Source organism: Gopherus evgoodei, chromosome 1 (assembly GCF_007399415.2).
Source record: "Gopherus evgoodei ecotype Sinaloan lineage chromosome 1, rGopEvg1_v1.p, whole genome shotgun sequence".
Taxonomy (NCBI): Eukaryota; Metazoa; Chordata; order Testudines; family Testudinidae; genus Gopherus; species Gopherus evgoodei.
In genome coordinates this window covers 317246060-317258399 of record NC_044322.1, presented here as the reverse complement: position 1 = coordinate 317258399, position 12340 = coordinate 317246060, and the positions used below count along the sequence as shown (strand labels likewise).

The following is a 12340-nucleotide window of genomic DNA, read 5'->3' as shown; positions in this document are numbered from 1 at the left end:
CTAGCTTGCATTTTCCATAAACTCTTCACTTTAATTTTACCTCTCTTTATCTTCAAAAGAACTCTGTACCTCTCTTGTGTCAGTTCAGGAAAGTGGTATTTAGAAGTGCACTAAGAAAAAAAATTAATCTTCACTTCAGGTACTACTAAGTACCTTTCAAAAGGCACATAAAGTCACTAATATCTTAAATGCTTAAATTTTATTAACTCTGAGGAGTCTAGGAACTAATTCATCGCTGTTATAAGTAAACAACTCCAGTGAACTGTGTTCTACCTGCTCACATCAACAGTGATATTAGCCCCCATTTCATAAAATAAATGTTTTACGCAATGATACAAATCATTATTTCCCTACTTAGAAGAGGTCATGGTCAAAATCATCTCATATGTAGTCACACACACAAGTTCTTAGATTTAGAAAATAAAACACATCTCCTTATTTTTCTTCTGTACATCTGAAGTCCCTCCATTTTTTTCAATCAACATTTATTCACCTCCTTGTTTTGCTACCTTGTGCAGTTGCTGGATTCTAAACAATCCCATGAGTTTTTCTGGCTCATGTCCATACACACTCCCCATCTCTTCCTTATTTTTGCCTTGTCACTTTCTCTTCCAAAGCTGTAGCAGCTTCCCACAAATAACCATGTTCAATTTCCTCTGAATTATTTTTACATGTTAAAACTGCAATTTCCAATTTAATTATAAAACAATGAAATGTCAACTACAGGCTTTATTACAAATGTATGAAACATAACTTTTTTATTTTTTTTTTTTACTGTTTGAATCAAATTCCAGAAGAATGCAGCGAGTCTTCTAAACTTTAGTAATGATAGTGACAAAAAGAAAAAGAAATAATTGAGATTCAACTTTGTTTATAGCTAGAATGAGGATTGACTGAATGACACAGATTAATGGGATTCAGAGCATTTCACCTGTGGGATATTGTTCCAGTCACTCCTGGTGTTGGGGGGATTCAAAATCATCATCTGACAGCTCCTTAGTAATTCACTGTTTCAGAAAATTTTTGATAGCCTTTGGCCAGTTTTTAAAGTAGTGTCTCTCACCGTCTGTATGCATACCTTGTTAGCAGCCTGTTAGTATGGAAACTGAACTGTCCCCTCACTCTTCCAGTTGGTCCCACTGCAGAAGCACAGCAGTATGGAAAGCCTGCACAGTCATTCTCCTTCCTTCTATGGATCGAGACCACTGCTTTCATTTTGGTAAAATTCATATATAATACTACTAAGTTCATTTTTAAAAATACGAATGATTAAGTACACATCCAGTAAGTGTATTTTTAAATATATTACACATTTTGTTTCAGATCACAATAAAGGATTCACTCTGACTTGAAATGTTGTTTAAAACATTGCCGATTTTGGACCCAATCCATCAGAAAAATATCTAACACTTTCTAGGCCTTAAGCTGCAGTATGCCAATCTTTCCAGGATGAATACTAGCCCACTGAGTGCCCAGAAGAGATGGACAAGCTCTGCAGACTAGATTTCTGGAGCTGCCAGGGTTAAAGAAGAGGAATTGGAGAAAAGAGAGGTGCTCATGGAAGCAAATTCTTCCTTTCTCACTCTTGTTACTCCCTATCCTGGGACTGTGCAATGCTGGCAGCCATGGAGAGTTACTCCAGAAACGATTGCATTCACTCAGCTATGCAGCATCAAAAAGGCTAGCCTATGGATTGGCTTTAAAATTATAATCTTATAGTAGATAACTCTCCCAACCCCACCTGCAGTATCAGCACTGACAGTCATGAAGATCCCAGTAGTTTCAGGATATGCAATCACAAAGCTGCTTCAAATACTAGGGGGGGTGCACAAAGCATCAGGAGCTGAAAAACAGACTAATTTTTCTCTATTACTAGGGAACAGCTTCCAAAAACGCTGAGCAATGGTGCATCAGAAATCATTAGGGCCATGAAATTTAAATTACAGAATTGTCCACAAAGCACACAGAAATAAGAATATAAACCAAATATATAATAAAATAATACAAATAAAAACAAGATTAGTCACAGTAAAAATGCTATAAAGTCATGAAAAATTTCAGTTAAAAATGTACTCTTCCTTTTAAAAAAATTAATAGATATCTGTCAAAAATACCGTTTACTGAAAGTCTAGAAAAAGCCTCATCTGCATCTTTCCACTCTCTCTAGTAACATGATGCATATTATATAAAATCTGTCAAATAATTTAAAAAAAAAATCTTGAAATCATAGCTTTCCAGTGGTATGAGGAAAATGTGTGCTTTCATCACAACAAAAGTTTACCATATAGCATTTTTAAATATTGTAATTAAGGTCCCAATATTGTAACCAAAGTCATGATGCTGCAAAGATTTGTGCATGCACTTAATTTTATGCAATGGGAGTCGAACCACGGATGTGAATAGGACTACTAACAAGGCATTCATTTAAGCAGGATCAGGGCCCAAACCTCTTCTTATTTAAATATTATGGACCTGATCTGCTGGAGTAACTCCACTGCAGTCAATGGGCAGATTCATCCCATGGACACAAAAGAGAAGGCGGGAGGGGAAAGGGTAATGTCAATCTTCCTGTACTCCAGGGGGCAGCTGTACTGGAGAAGAGTAAAATTCATCTCTCCTCACCCCAAGGAAAGGGTCTTTAAAAATCTGGTCAGAGTTGTAATTCAGGCCACTTTGGGGGCTGAACCAGCTGGTTTCAGTGGTCCCAGCAGTGAGGATTATGGGCCGTTTAAACTGCTGTGGCCTTGCTCCAGGTGGAGTTATTACTAATGACTCACCTAACTGGTTTTAGCCATAATAAATTGAACCCAACTGAGTTTGTAGGACCAATGTAATTAAGAGTAAAATCAGATCCAAAATTATTGAAAACATGAAGAAGTAACTTATTATTATGGAAAAATACACTTAATTATAAATCAAACTTTATAAGCAAAACAGTCTCCCTCTGGGATTATAAAATGTATCTAACTATATATATGTAACTGAAAATTAACAAAGCATACATGTAACTCTAATTCTTTAGGTTACTCTAGCTGGCTTTATGTACAGAATCTATTCTATTCAAGAGGGTTCCATTGATATTATTGTTGATGCCTACATGGATTCTCGTGATAAAAAAAATCATCCTGCAATAAAAGGAAATGCTATTTAATAACTCAAAAAAAATCTGTTTCTCTCTTTTGCACACACACATACAAACACTTAAAAGCACCCACACAGATACTGTCACATAAGTCACTGTGCTCTAGAAACTCTGTGATGTCAGCACACATTCATTGCTCCTGAATGCACCAGGAAATTAATTAAAAATGTGTGATTATTAGCAATGGTTAGCTATGCTAGTACAACTGCAGCTAAGCACTGTGCCATTAAACTGAATGAATGGCTATACTCAAGGCACATTTAAAGTATGGTACACATGATCCAAGGGAAATAGCTCTGGCTTCTACAATAAGCTTTACCAACATATATATGTTTGTGTGCATGTGTGTATATATACAGCACCCTGCCTCTGTGTGTGTGAGTGAAGAGAAACACTCTCAAGCTCTGTCCTAGTTATAGAAAAGGCACCATCATTGCAAACTCCAGCAACCAGGAAAAAAACGAAAAGGAAAAAAAACAATCAGTTTGCATGTATTCGTATACCCATCCCTGGAACCACGTTGCTATTTATTAAAAAGGATTTAAAACACAGGTTGATATAATTTGTTCAATATTTTAGTTTAATATGCCTTAGAATCAGAATTCAAAGCATTTTACTAAATGGATTCAAACACTGTCTAGTTTCACTACAAAATCTGTACATAATTTGGTACCTACTGCTTAAACGTTATTTTGGAACATCAACCCAAACTACATCTTGGTGTACCAAGAGATGCCCCACCTGTAGACTACAGAGAGTCAGAGACTACCTTCACCCACTTCAGAGGTAAGAGCACACAAAGGTTTCACTGCCAATTTTACATATGGTCTCTCCCTTCTAACTAAAAGGGTCCTGCGCTTAAAATGCAGACCTAACTAACAAAAATGAATAAAGGAGAGAAGTAAAAACTAATACAAATCTACATCAATAAACATCTGCGTCTGACAGAAAGTAAAATCACATAAAAAGTTTATTCCAAAATGAAATGTTACTAACCAATTGAGAATCTGAAAAAAAAAAAGTGGCTATTATTAACTGATACCTTTTAAGCCTACGGCTCCTTAGCTTTTTGAGGTTGATTTAGCAGTTCTTAAAAAGTATAAATTTAAAACAAAACAAAACCTTACTAATTCTAGTAAGAAAATAAGCACTTCTAACCTGCTAAGCTCAAATATGAGAAAAGCCCCAAAATGAACAGTCTTAAAATATATTTCTGGAATCTGTAGATTATAAATCAGATTAATAAATTTTGCATGTATAACTTTTTCTATCAACTCAGTCTTTCTAATGTCAATACTTTAATTTGGGTCAAAAATTAAGGGTGTCACTTCTACAAAGGGATAGTTGTGAGCTATGTGATTGGTGTGAGAAAAAAATTGGGAAATTAACATTATTTCTAGCACCACTGTCCCAAAGTTTAAAAAGAGTAAACAGTTTCAGTGTACCAAAAATTAGCATTCCATTTTTGTAATCTAGTTGATAATATTTGAGTTTAACTCTGATTTACAATTTTCTCCACCAACAATCATCCCATGAGCATTTCTTAGTGACCTGTGTCCTAAATCACTTTCAGTTCATGCATGCAAATGACCTCTCCATGATTTAACTCACAGAGGAACATGATGAAGTGACTCACACCACTCTTTCTCTTTCGCACCTCTACTAGAATTAAACTACTCTAACGTTAAGTCTAGTAAAAACTCTGAAGGGGAGAGACAAAATAATACTTTGCATTTAACAAACATTAATAAATAATCTTCACCCCTGTGAAACAGGCAGGTAGGTGGTATTACACTAATTTTGCAGATGAGCAACAGACAGAGAGGCTATGTTAACATTCCTAAATCCACACAGCAAAGCAGTACTAGGATCAGAACGCAAGAGTTCTTGGCTTTTGTCAGTCTGCTAGACCAGAATACCACTTTCCCATGCAACGCTGAATCAGATATATAGCCTCAAAAATGTGAACGGCAGTTTTTAATTCACTTAAAATCAGTCCAGAAAACAAGCAGAAAGTGGGCATAAAGTAAATTTTGTGATTACAGTTTTGTCACTTAAGAACATATCACTTTTCTAACCGATAAATCCATAATATAATTTATTTCAATGTTTTTTAACTGTAGAAGTTCATTTAAACTGTATAAGCAACAAAAGAGAAATGTATGTTCTAAAATTTCAATATCTGAAGGATATGAAACCTGGAAATAAGTACAGTTGTGTACATTAGCTCTAGCACAAACATAACATAATCCATTTATTAATTAAAATATCTAGCTCTTATGTAGCACTTTTGATCTTCCGAGCACCCTATAAGCATTAACTTGGTTGGTATTTAAAGGATGTCTGGTAATTTTATATAACTTTTCAGATAGTAGTAAGGCACAAAACAAGATTTTCTTCCTTATATATGCATATACCTTACCAAAATAAATTAAGATTTCTGGGACAAAATTAAGAACCATTGGTGTTAAACTAAAAAAAAAACCAAAAAAAAAACCAAGTGTGTATAAATTGTCATTGGCTTGCAACAGTTCAAGCTTATTCAGTGTTAAAGCCTAATGTAATGAGAGGCCTTGTTTCAAGCAACTATTAGCTGTTGATTATTACCAAAATTGATTATAGTAGCAGATTATACATCACTTTAGATGTTAATAAATTGACTGGCATCAGATTATTATACATATTTTGAAAAACACTTTATTTGAAACCCTCTTCCCTTCCCTCAAGTGTTTACTGATTTGCGTACTTAGCTAAATAATTTAAGTTCACAAAAATATCAGACCACATTGTCACTTCGCACAACTATGTTAAAAATAGCAATATGCTACAAAGAGTTTATATTGCAATCTATGTAACCAATATGATCAACTGAATTTAGACATCAGGTGAAAACACACATTTTTTAAAAAAATCCTTTTTAGAACACTATGATGTATACCTAACTCATATGGATTTAGTACAGCATCAAAGAATTGGGCTTAATGAGTAACCTTTATTTTCTTCATAGCAACATTACAACCAACAGTATCTTTTCCTTGACAGATTTAATTTACTTGGTACAGAAAAAACAAAAAACTGCTAAAGCTCTTAAAGTTTATTTTAACTTCATTTTTCACAGGATAACATGAGTATCCTCATGCAGTACGCAACTTCCCAGCTTCAAAATGTTAATCAAGTTACCAAAGGCCTGATCCAAAGCCCACTGAAGTCAATCAAAAGACTCCCACTTACTTCAGTAAGCTTTAAATCAGGCTCTAAAGCAGCAAAGGGATGCAATAAAACCCATTTGGAAAGTGAGTGTCTCTGTTTAAATATTTTTTTAAAAGGCTCTTAAAAATTAAATGCTCCCCAACTCTACATTACTGCATGTTCTGGCTTCTGTGACTCAACTTGCACTCTCTTCTTCTAGACAGAGTTGACACTAACTTTAAAATAGTCAGTTTAGGCATGTTTTCAGAAAGAACACTTAACAGATGGCAGTAACTGCACAAGACAGAACATCAGTGATTGTACCTATTGGGAGAAAATATATACAACTATAATTCTCTCAACCCTTGATCCAATTGTTACCTCTATCTTTTTCTCCCCATACAAGTTCAATGCTGAAAGCTCACCAATGTAATCAAGGGCTACCCTTGGTAATTGGTTCAGAATCTCTGAAAGTTTGTCTTTTGTATCAGTTACTAGGACCCTGACACAAATTTAACAGATGAGCAGAGGAACAGACAAAAATGTCTACACCTTCATCACTGTAGTTCAAATCTGTGGCAAATTGACTACTGCAAGTTTCAAACTTAGACCCTGAGCTATATTTTGCATTCAGTTTTTCAGAAAGATCTAATTTCATGTTTACATTCATGCATATGCTCAAAAGAATTTTTAGTTGTGGGAAAGCCCAAAAAACTTGAGCAAAAGGGAGTTAACATTTGCTCTTTTCTTCCCCCTCCTGTCCTTACACTCATAACTTTAAAAAACAAAGCCCAACATGCCTTACAGCCATTTACCTACTAGATCTCAAAGTCCTCAGAATAAAACTTTCACAAGTTTCTAGGTCTCTGACTATTCCTGAATTTCAAGAATGAATTTCAGGAGAATGCTCCCACAACAAACTATGAACTGTGCCTCAGGAATTTCATTATTATTTATTAATTTAATTAATAATAATAAACAACATTATTTATTAATCTATTGTTTTAGGCTAACATGTTTTGTTGTTGTTCAAGGTTAACACTAATCCGCCAAGCACATTCAAAAGGCATTGCGAAGGTGAAGAAGGAGGAGACCCAAGAGCGGTAGCGGTAACTGCTTGTGCAGGGAAGATCAATGAGATGCAATAACTCGCCCTGGCCAGAGAGGGTGGATGGCAAACACCTTCCTCAAACACAGCACGTGCAGCTCGTGGGAAGAAGAGGGCTCAGTTAATAGTGCTGGATCTGGCTGACTGCAGGATCAATGTCATAGCAGGTCCCTCTCCCCCCCCCCCTTTGCACGCTGCACCTATGGACACAGAGGAAGAGAGACTGAAGGTGTTTCTCCCTCACACACATCTCAAAAAGGAGAAACGTGACACGTTTCTTCACCAGGATAACATGCTTCCATAATTTTCCAAAACCAAAAAGAAAGGGGAGACCAACAAGCCCCCTCACTCTGAAATATCGCTCCCCAACATCTTCCCAGGATGAAGGGAGGATATTTCATTGTAACGCATTTTCTTTATTATCCATCCAAACTAAAAGTTGTGGTGAGGCTTGTGAAAAGAAAACTCCGGCTTGCAACAGGCGCTTCTAAAACACAGCCGAAGTTTGGTAGCTTGCAGCACCATTTCCGAAATACCAAATTAACGGCAGAGCACCAACTTGATCATTCAAACTTTTTGTGTTTCAAGCGATAGATGCTATAGCCGGGAGGACTAAGGGGAGGGAAGTAAATATCTGGGTGTCTGCATCGCACTTTTAAAACGTATTCGCTCTATTAAGGCAAAATTTTAAAACACATTTCAAACTCTAATGTATGGAAACAGAAGCGCATACCAATTAGCCCCCATCCCCCAGCTTGCCCTCCACCCCCAGCCTCGCCGCGTTACAATTTTTTAAAGGGACAAGCGGTACCAGACGCCAAGAACAAATCTGACACATGTCACATTTGTACCCACCATGCTCAGAGCCGCGGGAGCTAAACTTTCTTGTAGCAGCAAGTAGAGGAGGAGGGGGGAGGGAAGGGGAGAATGAAAGTAACAAGTCAATGAGGAGACTTGGGGCGGAAGGGGGAATGAAACTTACCAAAAGGAGACACTGGGTACAGCGTCCCGAGGAGCGGCCACCGAGAGAGCAGCTGAACTAGCCCCCCCACAAACACATACATACAAAGTCTTTGCAGGAGGAGCGGCGGCGGCGGCTGCCGGGACGCGCGAGCAGAGACACAGCAGGCGAGGGGAGGATTAGACTGCAACAACAAGCGGCAGCAGCATCAATAAATGGGCTGGATATTCCTCCGCAGGCGGCGCTGGGGCTCTGAGCCCCGGGTAGGGGCAGCAGCAGAGGCAGGCTGGGGAGCAGCAGCCCCAGCGCAGTGTCTCGCGCTTTCTCGGAGGCTCGCGCTGTCTCTCGCGCGCTCCCTCCCCCCTGTGTGTGTGTGTGGGTCTGGCTCTGTGCGAAGCGTGTGTGTTTTTTGCTGGGAAGGGAACAACAACAACAAAACGGTGCCCCCACCGACTCCTCTTTATGGGAAGGGGAGTGAGGGCTCACATGATCGCGAAGTGGCCTGCACAGGAGTGGTAATAATGGTGGGTGGGGGGGTTGCAACAACAAAAAAGTGCAGAGGGACCAGTTTGGCAGTGCCCCCGCTGCTCTTTCCCTCCTTCCCCTGCGCCTCCCTCCAGGGCAGGGAGACTCCCTCGCGGAGCAGGATATTGTTAGGAGTCGCTGTAAAGCGTCCTGCTTGACGTCAAGTCCACCTGCTATGTCAACAAACGAGGGGAGAAGTTGTTTGCTCTCGTCCGTTCCCCCCACCCCCCTTAGACACAACGAGTTTAGCAGACGGGGAGGAAACAAAGCCTGGTGTTGTACGGGCAGTGCCGAGGGGCCGGGGCTTTCGCGGCAGTACTCGCAGAGCAGCCGGCGAATAAAGGCAGAGCCGCTGGCCAAGGCGGCTGGGAAGGGCACAGCGCCCAGAAGGGCTCCCGAGAAAGCGGGGCGGCTGGGTAGGGAGGACTGGGCAGGACTTTGGTGGGATTTACAGCAGGGGGCGAGTCTCCCCACCCCGCGCAGAGTTTTGGGAGTTTGGGTGCAAAGAACACTTGGCTTTGCCATCACCGTGTAAACTCCCCGCCGCTTTAGCCGGGTGGGAGCCCAGGCTGGTTGCGAAGAAACGCTCGGGCCCAACTCCGGCCTCATTTGCACACAGGCCCCTGCAGCTCCGTGCGGTGCAGCGGGAGAAGATGACAGCTGAGCAGAGCTCGACCCGCGCGGGTGTGTGCCCCCCCCGCACCGCACGACGTATTGCGGAGGCAGGTTGAGCTGCAGCCCGCGCACGCTGCAGGTTTCCTGGGCGCCCTTTAGTCTTGCTTGTTCCCAGTGCGGCAAGGGGGTGGAGGCGGCCGCTGGAGTAGCGGGGCGAAGCTGGCGGTGGCGCTCAGGCCAGAGGCGCTAGCTCTCTGCCCTGCACTCCCAGCAAGGGGCAGCCCCGCTTCTCCCCTCCGCTCTAACGCGCACGGCGCCCTTTGCACTAGCAGCAGGGCCGGAGTCGCTTTAATTTCCTCTCGCTCAGCAGCAGCCTTCTCGCTATCTAGCACGATTGCTGCTCCCCAGCTTGTGGGCTGATGTCCTAGGGCCATGCTTTGGGGGAGAAGAGAGCACGGGCACCAAACGTCTCATGGCCGGCTGCTGGGAAGCCCCCACCCCAGCCCGTAGTTTGCAATGGAAACCAGCTGCTAACTCTAACCTTTCGGCTGGCAACAATTAAGTGAAGAAGATGCGTTGACTTCTGTATGTGAGCGCCGCAAAGCACGTGCCCGGCCCTTCCCTGAAGCCGGGACACACAACAGCCTTTGCTATTTACACACCCGACCCTCGTCTTTCAAACTCATCACCAGGTTGAGCCAAACTTCAGGCTTCTCCCGCTCTATGTAAACACGCATTACGGCTCCTACTGAAATCCTTTTAATTAACGAGCACGAGAGGCACGGAAAGCAGAAACAGGAGAAAATTATCCTATCGTGGGCTTACAATGCTTAGACTTCCTCTTTTCTATATCATTTGATCGCACACATTAAATGTTATGGCAGGGTTCCTAGATAAACACCGAAGGAAGGTAAATCCGAAATAGAAGAGTGCAGTGTATGTGGTTTTTAGTGAGAACTCACCTAATCAAAGCGCCACAACCTCGACCTTACATTTTCCATGTAATTTGGAATTAAAAAGGCTCTTCTGTATTCATTGAAGACCTGAATCAAAAGTGATTGTCACTCAGAATTAACATAAACTGAATTAAAAAAAAAACTTCGCTCGTTGGTGTACTGAGCAAATTGAAAGATTAGCTGGTTGCCGAGCCATACGTTGGGCTCATGAATTAATGTTGCAGAGCGCTCAGAAACTGACAAGGTTGTGAGGTTTTTTTTTAAAGGGAGATTTCTCACCCACACTTCTGCTTGCTTTTCTCTTTCTCGCTTGCTTTTAGGTGAAACGGGGAAGAATGCAGCTATCGCGGGGGTGGAGTTAGGATAAACTTTTACATCTAGCAGCTGAGGTTTCCGGGAAGACTGCGGGGGGCGAGGTGGTGGCGGGGGGCGCTCGCGAAAGAATTGCTCACACTTCGGCAAAGGTTGCAGTTCTGCGAGGTGTAATCGCTCCTGTCTGTGAAAGCTGCGAGTGCCGATAAAATGCACAGAGTAAAACTTGCGTGCGCGGGTAAGATGGTGTGTGTGTGTGCGCAGGGCAGAAAGGCAGTTCTTTTACTGCAGTTGGCAATTTGCAGCGGGTGGCTAAAAAAGTGGGATCAGCTCCCCGTCCATCCCCCCACCAGACCGCGGCCGCCGCCGCGTGTGTAAGAGAAAGGGAGAGGTGTAGACTACAGGTTTGGATGGGAGCTGAGCTCTACTCCTCAGATTCCTAACTCTCAGCCAATGGGGTTTGATCGGGTTCGAGAGGTGAAAGTTCAGCCCAAGGGCACACACGCTCGCTGCTGTTGCCCGCCACTGCCAAAGGCAGAGGGGTGGTTGCTGATGGGTGGCTATAAAATATATGTATTTGCTCCATATAACTGTTATCTTCCCCCCTCCCGCCCCTTAATTGCACAGTTACCAATAAAGCCTGCGTGCTTTATCTCACATTAGTTTGTTAGCGGACGCACTGCGAGTAGTTTTAATTGGACGCGTCCTGATGCCGGGAGTCCCCAGCAATCCAGAACAAAGTTTCTATGAACACCTGACTGCTGAAGCCCGGCTAACAACGAATGCTCTCGTTCTCCAGACAACTCTCTACAGTCTTCCAACGAAATAACACACAGTGAAGGAGAGCAGCAAATGTGCTGCTAGGATGCAGCCTGTGAGGGCTGAAGGGGCACAGGTACAGCACCCTCTCCCCGTTTCTGCCCCTTGGCCGGCCAAGGGCATGCAGGAAAACACGATCTTAACAAAAGTTGACTTTGCCCGAAAGTCTGTCACTAAGCGTGTCAAAACACAGTTGCAGAGAGAAATGCTTTGCCATGGGATTGTTTGAAAGAGGATCCATACGACAAACAAAAACAGACGAACGGTTCTGGCTGGCGCCCAGCCAGCGGTCAAGTTCGTTTCACGTGTTCCCTGCCAGCGCTTCTTGCCTGAAAGTAAACATCCCAAGTGAGAAACCTGAGCGGACTGACCCCACGGAAAGGAAAGGGAAGGAAAATCCATCCAAGATACTCAGTATCTCCTTCTTTCCAGACCTGTCCCAAATCTCACTCCTTTGGAATGAGACTCCTCGTTTTGTGTTAGGTTTTGGCGGTATTTACACTGCCTTCTCTATGATGGACTGCGGTCTGTTTCAAGGAGGTTTTAAATCTCACTACTTCAAATTGTCACCGTCTGAGAGCCTCTTTCTAGTGGGTAATAATACATGGGGGTACAATACAACGCTCAGCTGCTTAAATTGTTTAGCATTATTAGTGTCTGAATGGCGTGTAAGTCTTTATAAAAAAAACTTAGAGCTAAGCAGACACACTTTT

The 12340-nt window shown here is 41.9% G+C and overlaps 1 protein-coding gene across 1 annotated transcript in view; it reads right to left on the bottom strand.

Moving 5' to 3' along the window:
* The window catches only part of FOXP2 (forkhead box P2), a 667025-nt gene extending 658352 nt beyond the window's left edge, over positions 1–8673 (bottom strand). Inside the window, exon 1 of the mRNA XM_030549047.1 lies at positions 8422–8673. The gene's annotated coding sequence lies outside the window, so the exon portion shown is untranslated. The remainder of the gene's footprint in view (positions 1–8421) is intronic.
* Between the last annotated feature and the right edge of the window lie 3667 nt (positions 8674–12340).